Source organism: Oncorhynchus mykiss, chromosome 16 (assembly GCF_013265735.2).
Source record: "Oncorhynchus mykiss isolate Arlee chromosome 16, USDA_OmykA_1.1, whole genome shotgun sequence".
Lineage (NCBI taxonomy): Eukaryota > Metazoa > Chordata > Actinopteri > Salmoniformes > Salmonidae > Oncorhynchus > Oncorhynchus mykiss.
In genome coordinates this window covers 70919118-70938748 of record NC_048580.1, presented here as the reverse complement: position 1 = coordinate 70938748, position 19631 = coordinate 70919118, and the positions used below count along the sequence as shown (strand labels likewise).

At 40.6% G+C, this 19631-nt stretch overlaps 12 non-coding genes across 12 annotated transcripts; all 12 read right to left on the bottom strand.

Annotated features, from left to right (window-relative positions):
• Positions 1-526: 526 nt before the first annotated feature.
• trnat-agu lies at positions 527-600 on the bottom strand. The gene has a single exon. It is a non-coding gene; the product is annotated as a tRNA-Thr (tRNA).
• Positions 601-3082: 2482 nt separating this feature from the next.
• On the bottom strand, positions 3083-3156 carry trnat-cgu. Its single transcript has one exon. It is a non-coding gene; the product is annotated as a tRNA-Thr (tRNA).
• A 2050-nt stretch (positions 3157-5206) lies between these two features.
• trnat-agu lies at positions 5207-5280 on the bottom strand. The gene has a single exon. It is a non-coding gene; the product is annotated as a tRNA-Thr (tRNA).
• Positions 5281-7349: 2069 nt separating this feature from the next.
• Positions 7350-7423, bottom strand: trnat-agu. Its single transcript has one exon. It is a non-coding gene; the product is annotated as a tRNA-Thr (tRNA).
• A 988-nt stretch (positions 7424-8411) lies between these two features.
• Positions 8412-8485, bottom strand: trnat-agu. Its single transcript has one exon. It is a non-coding gene; the product is annotated as a tRNA-Thr (tRNA).
• A 988-nt stretch (positions 8486-9473) lies between these two features.
• trnat-agu lies at positions 9474-9547 on the bottom strand. The gene has a single exon. It is a non-coding gene; the product is annotated as a tRNA-Thr (tRNA).
• A 988-nt stretch (positions 9548-10535) lies between these two features.
• trnat-agu lies at positions 10536-10609 on the bottom strand. Its single transcript has one exon. It is a non-coding gene; the product is annotated as a tRNA-Thr (tRNA).
• A 988-nt stretch (positions 10610-11597) lies between these two features.
• Positions 11598-11671, bottom strand: trnat-agu. Its single transcript has one exon. It is a non-coding gene; the product is annotated as a tRNA-Thr (tRNA).
• A 988-nt stretch (positions 11672-12659) lies between these two features.
• trnat-agu lies at positions 12660-12733 on the bottom strand. Its single transcript has one exon. It is a non-coding gene; the product is annotated as a tRNA-Thr (tRNA).
• A 987-nt stretch (positions 12734-13720) lies between these two features.
• Positions 13721-13794, bottom strand: trnat-agu. The gene has a single exon. It is a non-coding gene; the product is annotated as a tRNA-Thr (tRNA).
• Positions 13795-15843: 2049 nt separating this feature from the next.
• On the bottom strand, positions 15844-15917 carry trnat-agu. Its single transcript has one exon. It is a non-coding gene; the product is annotated as a tRNA-Thr (tRNA).
• A 3112-nt stretch (positions 15918-19029) lies between these two features.
• On the bottom strand, positions 19030-19103 carry trnat-agu. The gene has a single exon. It is a non-coding gene; the product is annotated as a tRNA-Thr (tRNA).
• Positions 19104-19631: the final 528 nt, after the last annotated feature.

Below are 19631 nucleotides of genomic sequence, written 5' to 3'. Positions count from 1 at the left end.
TGGTAAAAACCTAAGAAAAAGCAGATGAATCAGTTAATGTAAGTAATTAACCTACCATGAGATGGAGACTTTGTCAAATGGAAGAGTTATTGAGTTTCTTAGCTCACACAGGAGGTTTCAACTCATTCAAAATACAACCCTTTTGAAATGGCAATTCTTTGCCGTGACCCGGATTCAGACCGGGGTTCCTGCGGCCACAACGCAGAGTACTAAACACTATACGATCACAGCGAGCTACCAAAGATTGCTTGTAAAGCCTACTCATGTTCTGACAGAGACCTGTACAAGCTGGCTGAACTCTTCATTTAGCACTCGAAATTAATCAACTGAAGAACCAGCTGAACTTGGGACAGTTGGTACGTTGTAATTCTTTGAAAAACTTCCCTTTTTCCGTGAAATTGGAATATCTCAATTGCATCCTCCTCACATCTTTTCTCCTCTCATCACTCCAAATTCTCAAGACTCATTGGTTGAGAAAAGCAGAACACTCTCCACTCTGACCTTTCCACCAATGACATGTTTGAAAAGGCTCTGCTGAGATTCGAACTCAGGATCTCCTGTTTACTAGACAGGCGCTTTAACCAACTAAGCCACAGCGCCTGTAGATGCCAAGTATGTTCCAGGTAAGAACACCGCCACACGTATTTATATCAAACATGTCTCATTCATTTAACCCATATCTCTGTCTTGCAAAATCACGTCACTAAACAGATGTTATTTACTAATATTGGAATCGATATGGACTCCTTCAATTGTCTAGCAACAGGGTTTCTTAAGCTATGTTTTGGGACCCAAAGTGAGCCTGAGTATGTGAGAGGTGGGCAGCGCGATATCAGTAAACATTTTGAGTCACAAGCTATTTCTTCTTAATTTCGGTCATCCGAGGACAGTACATTTTTCATTTGGGTCTCGAACTGAATAAACTCAAGATACTCTGACATGGATTCTTAAACTATGGTTTGGGACCCAAAGTGGGAATATCGCGAGATATGAGTAAACATTCAGAATCATACACGATTTCTTCATCATTTTGGTCGTTTCGGGGAAACTACATTTCTCAGTTGGATCTCGAGATTAAAAATGGTAAAAACCTAAGAAAAAGCAGATGAATCAGTTAATGTAAGTAATTAACCTACCATGAGATGGGGACTTTGTCAAATGGAAGAGTTATTGAGTTTCTTAGCTCACACAGGAGGTTTCAACTCATTCAAAATACAACCCTTTTGAAATGGCAATTCTTTGCCGTGACCCGGATTCAGACCGGGGTTCCTGCGGCCACAACGCAGAGTACTAAACACTATACGATCACAGCGAGCTACCAAAGATTGCTTGTAAAGCCTACTCATGCTCTGACAGAGACCTGTACAAGCTGGCTGAACTCTTCATTTAGCACTCGAAATTAATCAACTGAAGAACCAGCTGAACTTGAGATAGTTGGTACGTTGTAATTCTTTGAAAAAGTTCCCTTTTTCCGTGAAATTGGAATATCTCAATTGCATCCTCCTCACGTCTTTTCTCCTCTCATCACTCCAAATTATCAAGACTCATTGGTTGAGAAAAGCAGAACACTCTCCACCAATGTTTGAAAAGGCTCTGCTGAGATTCGAACTCAGGATCTCCTGTTTACTAGACAGGCGCTTTAACCAACTAAGCCACAGCACCTGTAGATGCCAAGTATGTTCCAGGTAAGAACACCGCCACACGTATTTATATCAAACATGTCTCATTCATTTAACCCATATCTCTGTCTTGCAAAATCACGTCACAAAACATTTGTTATTTACTAATATTGGAATCGATATGGACTCCTTCAATTGTCTAGCAACAGGGTTTCTTAAGCTATGTTTTGGGACCCAAAGTGGGCCTGAGTATGTGAGAGGTGGGCAGCGCGATATCAGTAAACATTTTGAGTCACAAGCTATTTCTTCTTAATTTCGGTCATCCGGTCATCTCACGTCTTTTCTCCTCTCATCACTCCAAATTCTCAAGACTCATTGGTTGAGAAAAGCAGAACACTCTCCACCAATGTTTGAAAAGGCTCTGCTGAGATTCGAACTCAGGATCTCCTGTTTACTAGACAGGCGCTTTAACCAACTAAGCCACAGCACCTGTAGATGCCAAGTATGTTCCAGGTAAGAACACCGCCACACGTATTTATATCAAACATGTCTCATTCATTTAACCCATATCTCTGTCTTGCAAAATCACGTCACAAAACATTTGTTATTTACTAATATTGGAATCGATATGGACTCCTTCAATTGTCTAGCAACAGGGTTTCTTAAGCTATGTTTTGGGACCCAAAGTGGGCCTGAGTATGTGAGAGGTGGGCAGCGCGATATCAGTAAACATTTTGAGTCACAAGCTATTTCTTCTTAATTTCGGTCATCCGAGGACAGTACATTTTTCATTTGGGTCTCGAACTGAATAAACTCAAGATACTCTGACATGGATTCTTAAACTATGGTTTGGGACCCAAAGTGGGAATATCGCGAGATATGAGTAAACATTCAGAATCATACACGATTTCTTCATCATTTTGGTCGTTTCGGGGAAACTACATTTCTCAGTTGGATCTCGAGATTAAAAATGGTAAAAACCTAAGAAAAAGCAGATGAATCAGTTAATGTAAGTAATTAACCTACCATGAGATGGGGACTTTGTCAAATGGAAGAGTTATTGAGTTTCTTAGCTCACACAGGAGGTTTCAACTCATTCAAAATACAACCCTTTTGAAATGGCAATTCTTTGCCGTGACCCGGATTCAGACCGGGGTTCCTGCGGCCACAACGCAGAGTACTAAACACTATACGATCACAGCGAGCTACCAAAGATTGCTTGTAAAGCCTACTCATGCTCTGACAGAGACCTGTACAAGCTGGCTGAACTCTTCATTTAGCACTCGAAATGAATCAACTGAAGAACCAGCTGAACTTGAGATAGTTGGTACGTTGTAATTCTTTGAAAAAGTTCCCTTTTTCCGTGAAATTGGAATATCTCAATTGCATCCTCCTCACATCACTCCAAATTCTCAAGACTCATTGGTTGAGAAAAGCAGAACACTCTCCACCAATGTTTGAAAAGGCTCTGCTGAGATTTGAACTCAGGATCTCCTGTTTACGAGACAGGCGCTTTAACCAACTAAGCCAGAGCGCCTGTAGATGCCAAGTATGTTCCAGGTAAGAACACCGCCACACGTATTTATATCAAACATGTCTCATTCATTTAACCCATATCTCTGTCTTGCAAAATCACGTCACAAAACAGATGTTATTTACTAATATTGGAATCGATATGGACTCCTTCAATTGTCTAGCAACAGGGTTTCTTAAGCTATGTTTTGGGACCCAAAGTGGGCCTGAGTATGTGAGAGGTGGGCAGCGCGATATCAGTAAACATTTTGAGTCACAAGCGATTTCTTCTTAATTTCGGTCATCCGAGGACAGTACATTTTTCATTTGGGTCTCGAACTGAATAAACTCAAGATACTCTGACATGGATTCTTAAACTATGGTTTGGGACCCAAAGTGGGAATATCGCGAGATATGAGTAAACATTCAGAATCATACACGATTTCTTCATAATTTTGGTCGTTTCGGGGAAACTACAGTTCTCAGTTGGATCTCGAGATTAAAAATGGTAAAAACCTAAGAAAAAGCAGATGAATCAGTTAATGTAAGTAATTAACCTACCATGAGATGGGGACTTTGTCAAATGGAAGAGTTATTGAGTTTCTTAGCTCACACAGGAGGTTTCAACTCATTCAAAATACAACCCTTTTGAAATGGCAATTCTTTGCCGTGACCCGGATTCAGACCGGGGTTCCTGCGGCCACAACGCAGAGTACTAAACACTATACGATCACAGCGAGCTACCAAAGATTGCTTGTAAAGCCTACTCATGCTCAGACAGAGACCTGTACAAGCTGGCTGAACTATTCATTTAGCACTCGAAATGAATCAACTGAAGAACCAGCTGAACTTGAGATAGTTGGTACGTTGTAATTCTTTGAAAAAGTTCCCTTTTTCCGTGAAATTGGAATATCTCAATTGCATCCTCCTCACGTCTTTTCTCCTCTCATCACTCCAAATTCTCAAGACTCATTGGTTGAGAAATGCAGAACACTCTCCACCAATGTTTGAAAATGCTCTGCTGAGATTCGAACTCAGGATCTCCTGTTTACTAGACAGGTGCTTTAACCAACTAAGCCACAGCGCCTGTAGATGCCAAGTATGTTCCAGGTAAGAACACCGCCACACGTATTTATATCAAACATGTCTCATTAATTTAACCCATATCTCTGTCTTGCAAAATCACGTCACAAAACAGATGTTATTTACTAATATTGGAATCGATATGGACTCCTTCAATTGTCTAGCAACAGGGTTTCTTAAACTATGTTTTGGGACCCAAAGTGGGCCTGAGTATGTGAGAGGTGGGCAGCGCGATATCAGTAAACATTTTGAGTCACAAGCTATTTCTTCTTAATTTCGGTCATCCGAGGACAGTACATTTTTCATTTGGGTCTCGAACTGAATAAACTCAAGATACTCTGACATGGATTCTTAAACTATGGTTTGGGACCCAAAGTGGGAATATCGCGAGATATGAGTAAACATTCAGAATCATACACGATTTCTTCATCATTTTGGTCGTTTCGGGGAAACTACATTTCTCAGCTGGATCTCGAGATTAAAAATGGTAAAAACCTAAGAAAAAGCAGATGAATCAGTTAATGTAAGTAATTAACCTACCATGAGATGGGGACTTTGTCAAATGGAAGAGTTATTGAGTTTCTTAGCTCACACAGGAGGTTTCAACTCATTCAAAATACAACCCTTTTGAAATGGCAATTCTTTGCCGTGACCCGGATTCAGACCGGGGTTCCTGCGGCCACAACGCAGAGTACTAAACACTATACGATCACAGCGAGCTAGCAAAGATTGCTTGCAAAGCCTACTCATGCTCTGACAGAGACCTGTACAAGCTGGCTGAACTCTTCATTTAGCACTCGAAATGAATCAACTGAAGAACCAGCTGAACTTGAGATAGTTGGTACGTTGTAATTCTTTGAAAAAGCTACCTTTTTCCGTGAAATTGGAATATCTCAATTGCATCCTCCTCACGTCTTTTCTCCTCTCATCACTCCAAATTCTCAAGACTCATTGGTTGAGAAAAGCAGAACACTCTCCACCAATGTTTGAAAAGGCTCTGCTGAGATTCGAACTCAGGATCTCCTGTTTACTAGACAGGCGCTTTAACCAACTAAGCCACAGCGCCTGTAGATGCCAAGTATGTTCCAGGTAAGAACACCGCCACACGTATTTATATCAAACATGTCTCATTCATTTAACCCATATCTCTGTCTTGCAAAATCACGTCACAAAACATATGTTATTTACTAATATTGGAATCGATATGGACTCCTTCAATTGTCTAGCAACAGGGTTTCTTGAGCTATGTTTTGGGACCCAAAGTGGGCCTGAGTATGTGAGAGGTGGGCAGCGCGATATCAGTAAACATTTTGAGTCACAAGCTATTTCTTCTTAATTTCGGTCATCCGAGGACAGTACATTTTTCATTTGGGTCTCGAACTGAATAAACTCAAGATACTCTGACATGGATTCTTAAACTATGGTTTGGGACCCAAAGTGGGAATATCGCGAGATATGAGTAAACATTCAGAATCATACACGATTTCTTCATCATTTTGGTCGTTTCGGGGAAACTACATTTCTCAGCTGGATCTCGAGATTAAAAATGGTAAAAACCTAAGAAAAAGCAGATGAATCAGTTAATGTAAGTAATTAACCTACCATGAGATGGGGACTTTGTCAAATGGAAGAGTTATTGAGTTTCTTAGCTCACACAGGAGGTTTCAACTCATTCAAAATACAACCCTTTTGAAATGGCAATTCTTTGCCGTGACCCGGATTCAGACCGGGGTTCCTGCGGCCACAACGGAGAGTACTAAACACTATACGATCACAGCGAGCTAGCAAAGATTGCTTGTAAAGCCTACTCATGCTCTGACAGAGACCTGTACAAGCTGGCTGAACTCTTCATTTAGCACTCGAAATGAATCAACTGAAGAACCAGCTGAACTTGAGATAGTTGGTACGTTGTAATTCTTTGAAAAAGTTCCCTTTTTCCGTGAAATTGGAATATCTCAATTGCATCCTCCTCACATCTTTTCTCCTCTCATCACTCCAAATTCTCAAGACTCATTGGTTGAGAAAAGCAGAACACTCTCCACTCTGACCTTTCCACCAATGACATGTTTGAAAAGGCTCTGCTGAGATTCGTAATCAGGATCTCCTGTTTACTAGACAGGCGCTTTAACCAACTAAGCCACAGCGCCTGTAGATGCCTAGTATGTTCCAGGTAAGAACACCGCCACACGTATTTATATCAAACATGTCTCATTAATTTAACCCATATCTCTGTCTTGCAAAATCACGTCACAAAACATATGTTATTTACTAATATTGGAATCGATATGGACTCCTTCAATTGTCTAGCAACAGGGTTTCTTGAGCTATGTTTTGGGACCCAAAGTGGGCCTGAGTATGTGAGAGGTGGGCAGCGCGATATCAGTAAACATTTTGAGTCACAAGCTATTTCTTCTTAATTTCGGTCATCCGAGGACAGTACATTTTTCATTTGGGTCTCGAACTGAATAAACTCAAGATACTCTGACATGGATTCTTAAACTATGGTTTGGGACCCAAAGTGGGAATATCGCGAGATATGAGTAAACATTCAGAATCATACACGATTTCTTCATCATTTTGGTCGTTTCGGGGAAACTACATTTCTCAGCTGGATCTCGAGATTAAAAATGGTAAAAACCTAAGAAAAAGCAGATGAATCAGTTAATGTAAGTAATTAACCTACCATGAGATGGGGACTTTGTCAAATGGAAGAGTTATTGAGTTTCTTAGCTCACACAGGAGGTTTCAACTCATTCAAAATACAACCCTTTTGAAATGGCAATTCTTTGCCGTGACCCGGATTCAGACCGGGGTTCCTGCGGCCACAACGCAGAGTACTAAACACTATACGATCACAGCGAGCTAGCAAAGATTGCTTGCAAAGCCTACTCATGCTCTGACAGAGACCTGTACAAGCTGGCTGAACTCTTCATTTAGCACTCGAAATGAATCAACTGAAGAACCAGCTGAACTTGAGATAGTTGGTACGTTGTAATTCTTTGAAAAAGCTACCTTTTTCCGTGAAATTGGAATATCTCAATTGCATCCTCCTCACGTCTTTTCTCCTCTCATCACTCCAAATTCTCAAGACTCATTGGTTGAGAAAAGCAGAACACTCTCCACCAATGTTTGAAAAGGCTCTGCTGAGATTCGAACTCAGGATCTCCTGTTTACTAGACAGGCGCTTTAACCAACTAAGCCACAGCGCCTGTAGATGCCAAGTATGTTCCAGGTAAGAACACCGCCACACGTATTTATATCAAACATGTCTCATTCATTTAACCCATATCTCTGTCTTGCAAAATCACGTCACAAAACATATGTTATTTACTAATATTGGAATCGATATGGACTCCTTCAATTGTCTAGCAACAGGGTTTCTTGAGCTATGTTTTGGGACCCAAAGTGGGCCTGAGTATGTGAGAGGTGGGCAGCGCGATATCAGTAAACATTTTGAGTCACAAGCTATTTCTTCTTAATTTCGGTCATCCGAGGACAGTACATTTTTCATTTGGGTCTCGAACTGAATAAACTCAAGATACTCTGACATGGATTCTTAAACTATGGTTTGGGACCCAAAGTGGGAATATCGCGAGATATGAGTAAACATTCAGAATCATACACGATTTCTTCATCATTTTGGTCGTTTCGGGGAAACTACATTTCTCAGCTGGATCTCGAGATTAAAAATGGTAAAAACCTAAGAAAAAGCAGATGAATCAGTTAATGTAAGTAATTAACCTACCATGAGATGGGGACTTTGTCAAATGGAAGAGTTATTGAGTTTCTTAGCTCACACAGGAGGTTTCAACTCATTCAAAATACAACCCTTTTGAAATGGCAATTCTTTGCCGTGACCCGGATTCAGACCGGGGTTCCTGCGGCCACAACGCAGAGTACTAAACACTATACGATCACAGCGAGCTAGCAAAGATTGCTTGTAAAGCCTACTCATGCTCTGACAGAGACCTGTACAAGCTGGCTGAACTCTTCATTTAGCACTCGAAATGAATCAACTGAAGAACCAGCTGAACTTGAGATAGTTGGTACGTTGTAATTCTTTGAAAAAGTTCCCTTTTTCCGTGAAATTGGAATATCTCAATTGCATCCTCCTCACGTCTTTTCTCCTCTCAACACTCCAAATTCTCAAGACTCATTGGTTGAGAAAAGCAGAACACTCTCCACCAATGTTTGAAAAGGCTCTGCTGAGATTCGAACTCAGGATCTCCTGTTTACTAGACAGGCGCTTTAACCAACTAAGCCACAGCGCCTGTAGATGCCAAGTATGTTCCAGGTAAGAACACCGCCACACGTATTTATATCAAACATGTCTCATTCATTTAACCCATATCTCTGTCTTGCAAAATCACGTCACAAAACAGATGTTATTTACTAATATTGGAATCGATATGGACTCCTTCAATTGTCTAGCAACAGGGTTTCTTAAGCTATGTTTTGGGACCCAAAGTGGGCCTGAGTATGTGAGAGGTGGGCAGCGCGATATCAGTAAACATTTTGAGTCACAAGCTATTTCTTCTTAATTTCGGTCATCCGAGGACAGTACATTTTTCATTTGGGTCTCGAACTGAATAAACTCAAGATACTCTGACATGGATTCTTAAACTATGGTCTGGGACCCAAAGTGGGAATATCGCGAGATATGAGTAAACATTCAGAATCATACACGATTTCTTCATCATTTTGGTCGTTTCGGGGAAACTACATTTCTCAGTTGGATCTCGAGATTAAAAATGGTAAAAACCTAAGAAAAAGCAGATGAATCAGTTAATGTAAGTAATTAACCTACCATGAGATGGGGACTTTGTCAAATGGAAGAGTTATTGAGTTTCTTAGCTCACACAGGAGGTTTCAACTCATTCAAAATACAACCCTTTTGAAATGGCAATTCTTTGCCGTGACCCGGATTCAGACCGGGGTTCCTGCGGCCACAACGCAGAGTACTAAACACTATACGATCACAGCGAGCTACCAAAGATTGCTTGTAAAGCCTACTCATGCTCTGACAGAGACCTGTACAAGCTGGCTGAACTCTTCATTTAGCACTCAAAATGAATCAACTGAAGAACCAGCTGAACTTGAGACAGTTGGTACGTTGTAATTCTTTGAAAAAGCTACCTTTTTCCGTGAAATTGGAATATCTCAATTGCATCCTCCTCACGTCTTTTCTCCTCTCATCACTCCAAATTCTCAAGACTCATTGGTTGAGAAAAGCAGAACACTCTCCACCAATGTTTGAAAAGGCTCTGCTGAGATTCGAACTCAGGATCTCCTGTTTACTAGACAGGCGCTTTAACCAACTAAGCCACAGCGCCTGTAGATGCCTAGTATGTTCCAGGTAAGAACACCGCCACACGTATTTATATCAAACATGTCTCATTCATTTAACCCATATCTCTGTCTTGCAAAATCACGTCACAAAACAGATGTTATTTACTAATATTGGAATCGATATGGACTCCTTCAATTGTCTAGCAACAGGGTTTCTTAAGCTATGTTTTGGGACCCAAAGTGGGCCTGAGTATGTGAGAGGTGGGCAGCGCGATATCAGTAAACATTTTGAGTCACAAGCTATTTCTTCTTAATTTCGGTCATCCGAGGACAGTACATTTTTCATTTGGGTCTCGAACTGAATAAACTCAAGATACTCTGACATGGATTCTTAAACTATGGTTTGGGACCCAAAGTGGGAATATCGCGAGATATGGGTAAACATTCAGAATCATACACGATTTCTTCATCATTTTGGTCGTTTCGGGGAAACTACATTTCTCAGTTGGATCTCGAGATTAAAAATGGTAAAAACCTAAGAAAAAGCAGATGAATCAGTTAATGTAAGTAATTAACCTACCATGAGATGGAGACTTTGTCAAATGGAAGAGTTATTGAGTTTCTTAGCTCACACAGGAGGTTTCAACTCATTCAAAATACAACCCTTTTGAAATGGCAATTCTTTGCCGTGACCCGGATTCAGACCGGGGTTCCTGCGGCCACAACGCAGAGTACTAAACACTATACGATCACAGCGAGCTACCAAAGATTGCTTGTAAAGCCTACTCATGCTCTGACAGAGACCTGTACAAGCTGGCTGAACTCTTCATTTAGCACTCGAAATGAATCAACTGAAGAACCAGTTGAACTTGAGATAGTTGGTACGTTGTAATTCTTTGAAAAAGTTCCCTTTTTACGTGAAATTGGAATATCTCAATTGCATCCTCCTCACGTCTTTTCTCCTCTTATCACTCCAAATTCTCAAGACTCATTGGTTGAGAAAAGCAGAACACTCTCCACCAATGTTTGAAAAGGCTCTGCTGAGATTCGAACTCAGGATCTCCTGTTTACTAGACAGGCGCTTTAACCAACTAAGCCACAGCGCCTGTAGATGCCAAGTATGTTCCAGGTAAGAACACCGCCACACGTATTTATATCAAACATGTCTCATTCATTTAACCCATATCTCTGTCTTGCAAAATCACGTCACAAAACAGATGTTATTTACTAATATTGGAATCGATATGGACTCCTTCAATTGTCTAGCAACAGGGTTTCTTAAGCTATGTTTTGGGACCCAAAGTGGGCCTGAGTATGTGAGAGGTGGGCAGCGCGATATCAGTAAACATTTTGAGTCACAAGCTATTTCTTCTTAATTTCGGTCATCCGAGGACAGTACATTTTTCATTTGGGTCTCGAACTGAATAAACTCAAGATACTCTGACATGGATTCTTAAACTATGGTTTGGGACCCAAAGTGGGAATATCGCGAGATATGAGTAAACATTCAGAATCATACACGATTTCTTCATCATTTTGGTCGTTTCGGGGAAACTACATTTCTCAGTTGGATCTCGAGATTAAAAATGGTAAAAACCTAAGAAAAAGCAGATGAATCAGTTAATGTAAGTAATTAACCTACCATGAGATGGGGACTTTGTCAAATGGAAGAGTTATTGAGTTTCTTAGCTCACACAGGAGGTTTCAACTCATTCAAAATACAACCCTTTTGAAATGGCAATTCTTTGCCGTGACCCGGATTCAGACCGGGGTTCCTGCGGCCACAACGCAGAGTACTAAACACTATACGATCACAGCGAGCTACCAAAGATTGCTTGTAAAGCCTACTCATGTTCTGACAGAGACCTGTACAAGCTGGCTGAACTCTTCATTTAGCACTCGAAATGAATCAACTGAAGAACCAGCTGAACTTGAGACAGTTGGTACGTTGTAATTCTTTGAAAAAGTTCCCTTTTTCCGTGAAATTGGAATATCTCAATTGCATCCTCCTCACGTCTTTTCTCCTCTCATCACTCCAAATTCTCAAGACTCATTGGTTGAGAAAAGCAGAACACTCTCCACCAATGTTTGAAAAGGCTCTGCTGAGATTCGAACTCAGGATCTCCTGTTTACTAGACAGGCGCTTTAACCAACTAAGCCACAGCGCCTGTAGATGCCTAGTATGTTCCAGGTAAGAACACCGCCACACGTATTTATATCAAACATGTCTCATTCATTTAACCCATATCTCTGTCTTGCAAAATCACGTCACAAAACAGATGTTATTTACTAATATTGGAATCGATATGGACTCCTTCAATTGTCTAGCAACAGGGTTTCTTAAGCTATGTTTTGGGACCCAAAGTGGGCCTGAGTATGTGAGAGGTGGGCAGCGCGATATCAGTAAACATTTTGAGTCACAAGCTATTTCTTCTTAATTTCGGTCATCCGAGGACAGTACATTTTTCATTTGGGTCTCGAACTGAATAAACTCAAGATACTCTGACATGGATTCTTAAACTATGGTTTGGGACCCAAAGTGGGAATATCGCGAGATATGGGTAAACATTCAGAATCATACACGATTTCTTCATCATTTTGGTCGTTTCGGGGAAACTACATTTCTCAGTTGGATCTCGAGATTAAAAATGGTAAAAACCTAAGAAAAAGCAGATGAATCAGTTAATGTAAGTAATTAACCTACCATGAGATGGAGACTTTGTCAAATGGAAGAGTTATTGAGTTTCTTAGCTCACACAGGAGGTTTCAACTCATTCAAAATACAACCCTTTTGAAATGGCAATTCTTTGCCGTGACCCGGATTCAGACCGGGGTTCCTGCGGCCACAACGCAGAGTACTAAACACTATACGATCACAGCGAGCTACCAAAGATTGCTTGTAAAGCCTACTCATGCTCTGACAGAGACCTGTACAAGCTGGCTGAACTCTTCATTTAGCACTCGAAATGAATCAACTGAAGAACCAGCTGAACTTGAGACAGTTGGTACGTTGTAATTCTTTGAAAAAGTTCCCTTTTTCCGTGAAATTGGAATATCTTAATTGCATCCTCCTCACGTCTTTTCTCCTCTCATCACTCCAAATTCTCAAGACTCATTGGTTGAGAAAAGCAGAACACTCTCCACCAATGTTTGAAAAGGCTCTGCTGAGATTCGAACTCAGGATCTCCTGTTTACTAGACAGGCGCTTTAACCAACTAAGCCACAGCGCCTGTAGATGCCTAGTATGTTCCAGGTAAGAACACCGCCACACGTATTTATATCAAACATGTCTCATTCATTTAACCCATATCTCTGTCTTGCAAAATCACGTCACAAAACAGATGTTATTTACTAATATTGGAATCGATATGGACTCCTTCAATTGTCTAGCAACAGGGTTTCTTAAGCTATGTTTTGGGACCCAAAGTGGGCCTGAGTATGTGAGAGGTGGGCAGCGCGATATCAGTAAACATTTTGAGTCACAAGCTATTTCTTCTTAATTTCGGTCATCCGAGGACAGTACATTTTTCATTTGGGTCTCGAACTGAATAAACTCAAGATACTCTGACATGGATTCTTAAACTATGGTTTGGGACCCAAAGTGGGAATATCGCGAGATATGGGTAAACATTCAGAATCATACACGATTTCTTCATCATTTTGGTCGTTTCGGGGAAACTACATTTCTCAGTTGGATCTCGAGATTAAAAATGGTAAAAACCTAAGAAAAAGCAGATGAATCAGTTAATGTAAGTAATTAACCTACCATGAGATGGAGACTTTGTCAAATGGAAGAGTTATTGAGTTTCTTAGCTCACACAGGAGGTTTCAACTCATTCAAAATACAACCCTTTTGAAATGGCAATTCTTTGCCGTGACCCGGATTCAGACCGGGGTTCCTGCGGCCACAACGCAGAGTACTAAACACTATACGATCACAGCGAGCTACCAAAGATTGCTTGTAAAGCCTACTCATGCTCTGACAGAGACCTGTACAAGCTGGCTGAACTCTTCATTTAGCACTCGAAATGAATCAACTGAAGAACCAGTTGAACTTGAGATAGTTGGTACGTTGTAATTCTTTGAAAAAGTTCCCTTTTTCCGTGAAATTGGAATATCTCAATTGCATCCTCCTCACGTCTTTTCTCCTCTTATCACTCCAAATTCTCAAGACTCATTGGTTGAGAAAGCAGAACACTCTCCACCAATGTTTGAAAAGGCTCTGCTGAGATTCGAACTCAGGATCTCCTGTTTACTAGACAGGCGCTTTAACCAACTAAGCCACAGCGCCTGTAGATGGCAAGTATGTTCCAGGTAAGAACACCGCCACACGTATTTATATCAAACATGTCTCATTCATTTAACCCATATCTCTGTCTTGCAAAATCACGTCACAAAACATATGTTATTTACTAATATTGGAATCGATATGGACTCCTTCAATTGTCTAGCAACAGGGTTTCTTAAGCTATGTTTTGGGACCCAAAGTGGGCCTGAGTATGTGAGAGGTGGGCAGCGCGATATCAGTAAACATTTTGAGTCACAAGCTATTTCTTCTTAATTTCGGTCATCCGAGGACAGTACATTTTTCATTTGGGTCTCGAACTGAATAAACTCAAGATACTCTGACATGGATTCTTAAACTATGGTTTGGGACCCAAAGTGGGAATATCGCGAGATATGGGTAAACATTCAGAATCATACACGATTTCTTCATCATTTTGGTCGTTTCGGGGAAACTACATTTCTCAGTTGGATCTCGAGATTAAAAATGGTAAAAACCTAAGAAAAAGCAGATGAATCAGTTAATGTAAGTAATTAACCTACCATGAGATGGAGACTTTGTCAAATGGAAGAGTTATTGAGTTTCTTAGCTCACACAGGAGGTTTCAACTCATTCAAAATACAACCCTTTTGAAATGGCAATTCTTTGCCGTGACCCGGATTCAGACCGGGGTTCCTGCGGCCACAACGCAGAGTACTAAACACTATACGATCACAGCGAGCTACCAAAGATTGCTTGTAAAGCCTACTCATGCTCTGACAGAGACCTGTACAAGCTGGCTGAACTCTTCATTTAGCACTCGAAATGAATCAACTGAAGAACCAGCTGAACTTGAGATAGTTGGTACGTTGTAATTCTTTGAAAAAGTTCCCTTTTTCCGTGAAATTGGAATATCTTAATTGCATCCTCCTCACGTCTTTTCTCCTCTCATCACTCCAAATTCTCAAGACTCATTGGTTGAGAAAAGCAGAACACTCTCCACCAATGTTTGAAAAGGCTCTGCTGAGATTCGAATCTCAGGATCTCATGTTTACTAGACAGGCGCTTTAACCAACTAAGCCACAGCGCCTGTAGATGCCTAGTATGTTCAGGTAAGAACACCGCCACACGTATTTATATCAAACATGTCTCATTCATTTAACCCATATCTCTGTCTTGCAAAATCACGTCACAAAACAGATGTTATTTACTAATATTGGAATCGATATGGACTCCTTCAATTGTCTAGCAACAGGGTTTCTTAAGCTATGTTTTGGGACCCAAAGTGGGCCTGAGTATGTGAGAGGTGGGCAGCGCGATATCAGTAAACATTTTGAGTCACAAGCTATTTCTTCTTAATTTCGGTCATCCGAGGACAGTACATTTTTCATTTGGGTCTCGAACTGAATAAACTCAAGATACTCTGACATGGATTCTTAAACTATGGTTTGGGACCCAAAGTGGGAATATCGCGAGATATGGGTAAACATTCAGAATCATACACGATTTCTTCATCATTTTGGTCGTTTCGGGGAAACTACATTTCTCAGTTGGATCTCGAGATTAAAAATGGTAAAAACCTAAGAAAAAGCAGATGAATCAGTTAATGTAAGTAATTAACCTACCATGAGATGGAGACTTTGTCAAATGGAAGAGTTATTGAGTTTCTTAGCTCACACAGGAGGTTTCAACTCATTCAAAATACAACCCTTTTGAAATGGCAATTCTTTGCCGTGACCCGGATTCAGACCGGGGTTCCTGCGGCCACAACGCAGAGTACTAAACACTATACGATCACAGCGAGCTACCAAAGATTGCTTGTAAAGCCTACTCATGCTCTGACAGAGACCTGTACAAGCTGGCTGAACTCTTCATTTAGCACTCGAAATGAATCAACTGAAGAACCAGTTGAACTTGAGATAGTTGGTACGTTGTAATTCTTTGAAAAAGTTCCCTTTTTACGTGAAATTGGAATATCTCAATTGCATCCTCCTCACGTCTTTTCTCCTCTTATCACTCCAAATTCTCAAGACTCATTGGTTGAGAAAGCAGAACACTCTCCACCAATGTTTGAAAAGGCTCTGCTGAGATTCGAACTCAGGATCTCCTGTTTACTAGACAGGCGCTTTAACCAACTAAGCCACAGCGCCTGTAGATGCAAGTATGTTCCAGGTAAGAACACCGCCACACGTATTTATATCAAACATGTCTCATTCATTTAACCCATATCTCTGTCTTGCAAAATCACGTCACAAAACAGATGTTATTTACTAATATTGGAATCGATATGGACTCCTTCAATTGTCTAGCAACAGGGTTTCTTAAGCTATGTTTTGGGACCCAAAGTGGGCCTGAGTATGTGAGAGGTGGGCAGCGCGATATCAGTAAACATTTTGAGTCACAAGCTATTTCTTCTTAATTTCGGTCATCCGAGGACAGTACATTTTTCATTTGGGTCTCGAACTGAATAAACTCAAGATACTCTGACATGGATTCTTAAACTATGGTTTGGGACCCAAAGTGGGAATATCGCGAGATATGAGTAAACATTCAGAATCATACACGATTTCTTCATCATTTTGGTCGTTTCGGGGAAACTACATTTCTCAGTTGGATCTCGAGATTAAAAATGGTAAAAACCTAAGAAAAAGCAGATGAATCAGTTAATGTAAGTAATTAACCTACCATGAGATGGAGACTTTGTCAAATGGAAGAGTTATTGAGTTTCTTAGCTCACACAGGAGGTTTCAACTCATTCAAAATACAACCCTTTTGAAATAGGCAATTCTTTGCCGTGACCCGGATTCAGACCGGGGTTCCTGCGGCCACAACGCAGAGTACTAAACACTATACGATCACAGCGAGCTACCAAAGATTGCTTGTAAAGCCTACTCATGCTCTGACAGAGACCTGTACAAGCTGGCTGAACTCTTCATTTAGCACTCGAAATGAATCAACTGAAGAACCAGCTGAACTTGAGACAGTTGGTACGTTGTAATTCTTTGAAAAAGTTCCCTTTTTCCGTGAAATTGGAATATCTCAATTGCAGCCTCCTCACGTCTTTTCTCCTCTCATCACTCCAAATTCTCAAGACTCATTGGTTGAGAAAAGCAGAACACTCTCCACCAATTTTTGAAAAGGCTCTGCTGAGATTCAAACTCAGGATCTCCTGTTTACTAGACAGGCGCTTTAACCAACTAAGCCACAGCGCCTGTAGATGCCAAGTATGTTCCAGGTAAGAACACCGCCACACGTATTTATATCAAACATGTCTCATTCATTTAACCCATATCTCTGTCTTGCAAAATCACGTCACAAAACAGATGTTATTTACTAATATTGGAATCGATATGGACTCCTTCAATTGTCTAGCAACAGGGTTTCTTAAACTATGTTTTGGGACCCAAAGTGGGCCTGAGTATGTGAGAGGTGGGCAGCGCGATATCAGTAAACATTTTGAGTCACAAGCTATTTCTTCTTAATTTCGGTCATCCGAGGACAGTACATTTTTCATTTGGGTCTCGAACTGAATAAACTCAAGATACTCTGACATGGATTCTTAAACTATGGTTTGGGACCCAAAGTGGGAATATCGCGAGATATGAGTAAACATTCAGAATCATACACGATTTCTTCATCATTTTGGTCGTTTCGGGGAAACTACATTTCTCAGTTGGATCTCGAGATTAAAAATGGTAAAAACCTAAGAAAAAGCAGATGAATCAGTTAATGTAAGTAATTAACCTACCATGAGATGGAGACTTTGTCAAATGGAAGAGTTATTGAGTTTCTTAGCTCACACAGGAGGTTTCAACTCATTCAAAATACAACCCTTTTGAAATGGCAATTCTTTGCCGTGACCCGGATTCAGACCGGGGTTCCTGCGGCCACAACGCAGAGTACTAAACACTATACGATCACAGCGAGCTACCAAAGATTGCTTGTAAAGCCTACTCATGCTCTGACAGAGACCTGTACAAGCTGGCTGAACTCTTCATTTAGCACTCGAAATGAATCAACTGAAGAACCAGTTGAACTTGAGATAGTTGGTACGTTGTAATTCTTTGAAAAAGTTCCCTTTTTCCGTGAAATTGGAATATCTCAATTGCATCCTCCTCACGTCTTTTCTCCTCTCATCACTCCAAATTCTCAAGACTCATTGGTTGAGAAAAGCAGAACACTCTCCACCAATGTTTGAAAAGGCTCTGCTGAGATTCGATCTCAGGATCTCCTGTTTACTAGACAGGCGCTTTAACCAACTAAGCCACAGCGCCTGTAGATGCCAAGTATGTTTCAGGTAAGAACACCGCCACACGTATTTATATCAAACATGTCTCATTCATTTAACCCATATCTCTGTCTTGCAAAATCACGTCACAAAACAGATGTTATTTACTAATATTGGAATCGATATGGACTCCTTCAATTGTCTAGCAACAGGGTTTCTTAAGCTATGTTTTGGGACCCAAAGTGGGCCTGAGTATGTGAGAGGTGGGCAGCGCGATATCAGTAAACATTTTGAGTCACAAGCTATTTCTTCTTAATTTCGGTCATCCGAGGACAGTACATTTTTCATTTGGGTCTCGAACTGAATAAACTCAAGATACTCTGACATGGATTCTTAAACTATGGTTTGGGACCCAAAGTGGGAATATCGCGAGATATGAGTAAACATTCAGAATCATACACGATTTCTTCATCATTTTGGTCGTTTCGGGGAAACTACATTTCTCAGTTGGATCTCGAGATTAAAAATGGTAAAAACCTAAGAAAAAGCAGATGAATCAGTTAATGTAAGTAATTAACCTACCATGAGATGGAGACTTTGTCAAATGGAAGAGTTATTGAGTTTCTTAGCTCACACAGGAGGTTTCAACTCATTCAAAATACAACCCTTTTGAAATGGCAATTCTTTGCCGTGACCCGGATTCAGACCGGGGTTCCTGCGGCCACAACGCAGAGTACTAAACACTATACGATCACAGCGAGCTACCAAAGATTGCTTGTAAAGCCTACTCATGCTCTGACAGAGACCTGTACAAGCTGGCTGAACTCTTCATTTAGCACTCGAAATGAATCAACTGAAGAACCAGTTGAACTTGAGATAGTTGGTACGTTGTAATTCTTTGAAAAAGTTCCCTTTTTACGTGAAATTGGAATATCTCAATTGCATCCTCCTCACGTCTTTTCTCCTCTTATCACTCCAAATTCTCAAGACTCATTGGTTGAGAAAAGCAGAACACTCTCCACCAATGTTTGAAAAGGCTCTGCTGAGATTCGAACTCAGGATCTCCTGTTTACTAGACAGGCGCTTTAACCAACTAAGCCACAGCGCCTGTAGATGCCAAGTATGTTCCAGGTAAGAACACCGCCACACGTATTTATATCAAACATGTCTCATTCATTTAACCCATATCTCTGTCTTGCAAAATCACGTCACAAAACAGATGTTATTTACTAATATTGGAATCGATATGGACTCCTTCAATTGTCTAGCAACAGGGTTTCTTAAGCTATGTTTTGGGACCCAAAGTGGGCCTGAGTATGTGAGAGGTGGGCAGCGCGATATCAGTAAACATTTTGAGTCACAAGCTATTTCTTCTTAATTTCGGTCATCCGAGGACAGTACATTTTTCATTTGGGTCTCGAACTGAATAAACTCAAGATACTCTGACATGGATTCTTAAACTATGGTTTGGGACCCAAAGTGGGAATATCGCGAGATATGAGTAAACATTCAGAATCATACACGATTTCTTCATCATTTTGGTCGTTTCGGGGAAACTACATTTCTCAGTTGGATCTCGAGATTAAAAATGGTAAAAACCTAAGAAAAAGCAGATGAATCAGTTAATGTAAGTAAT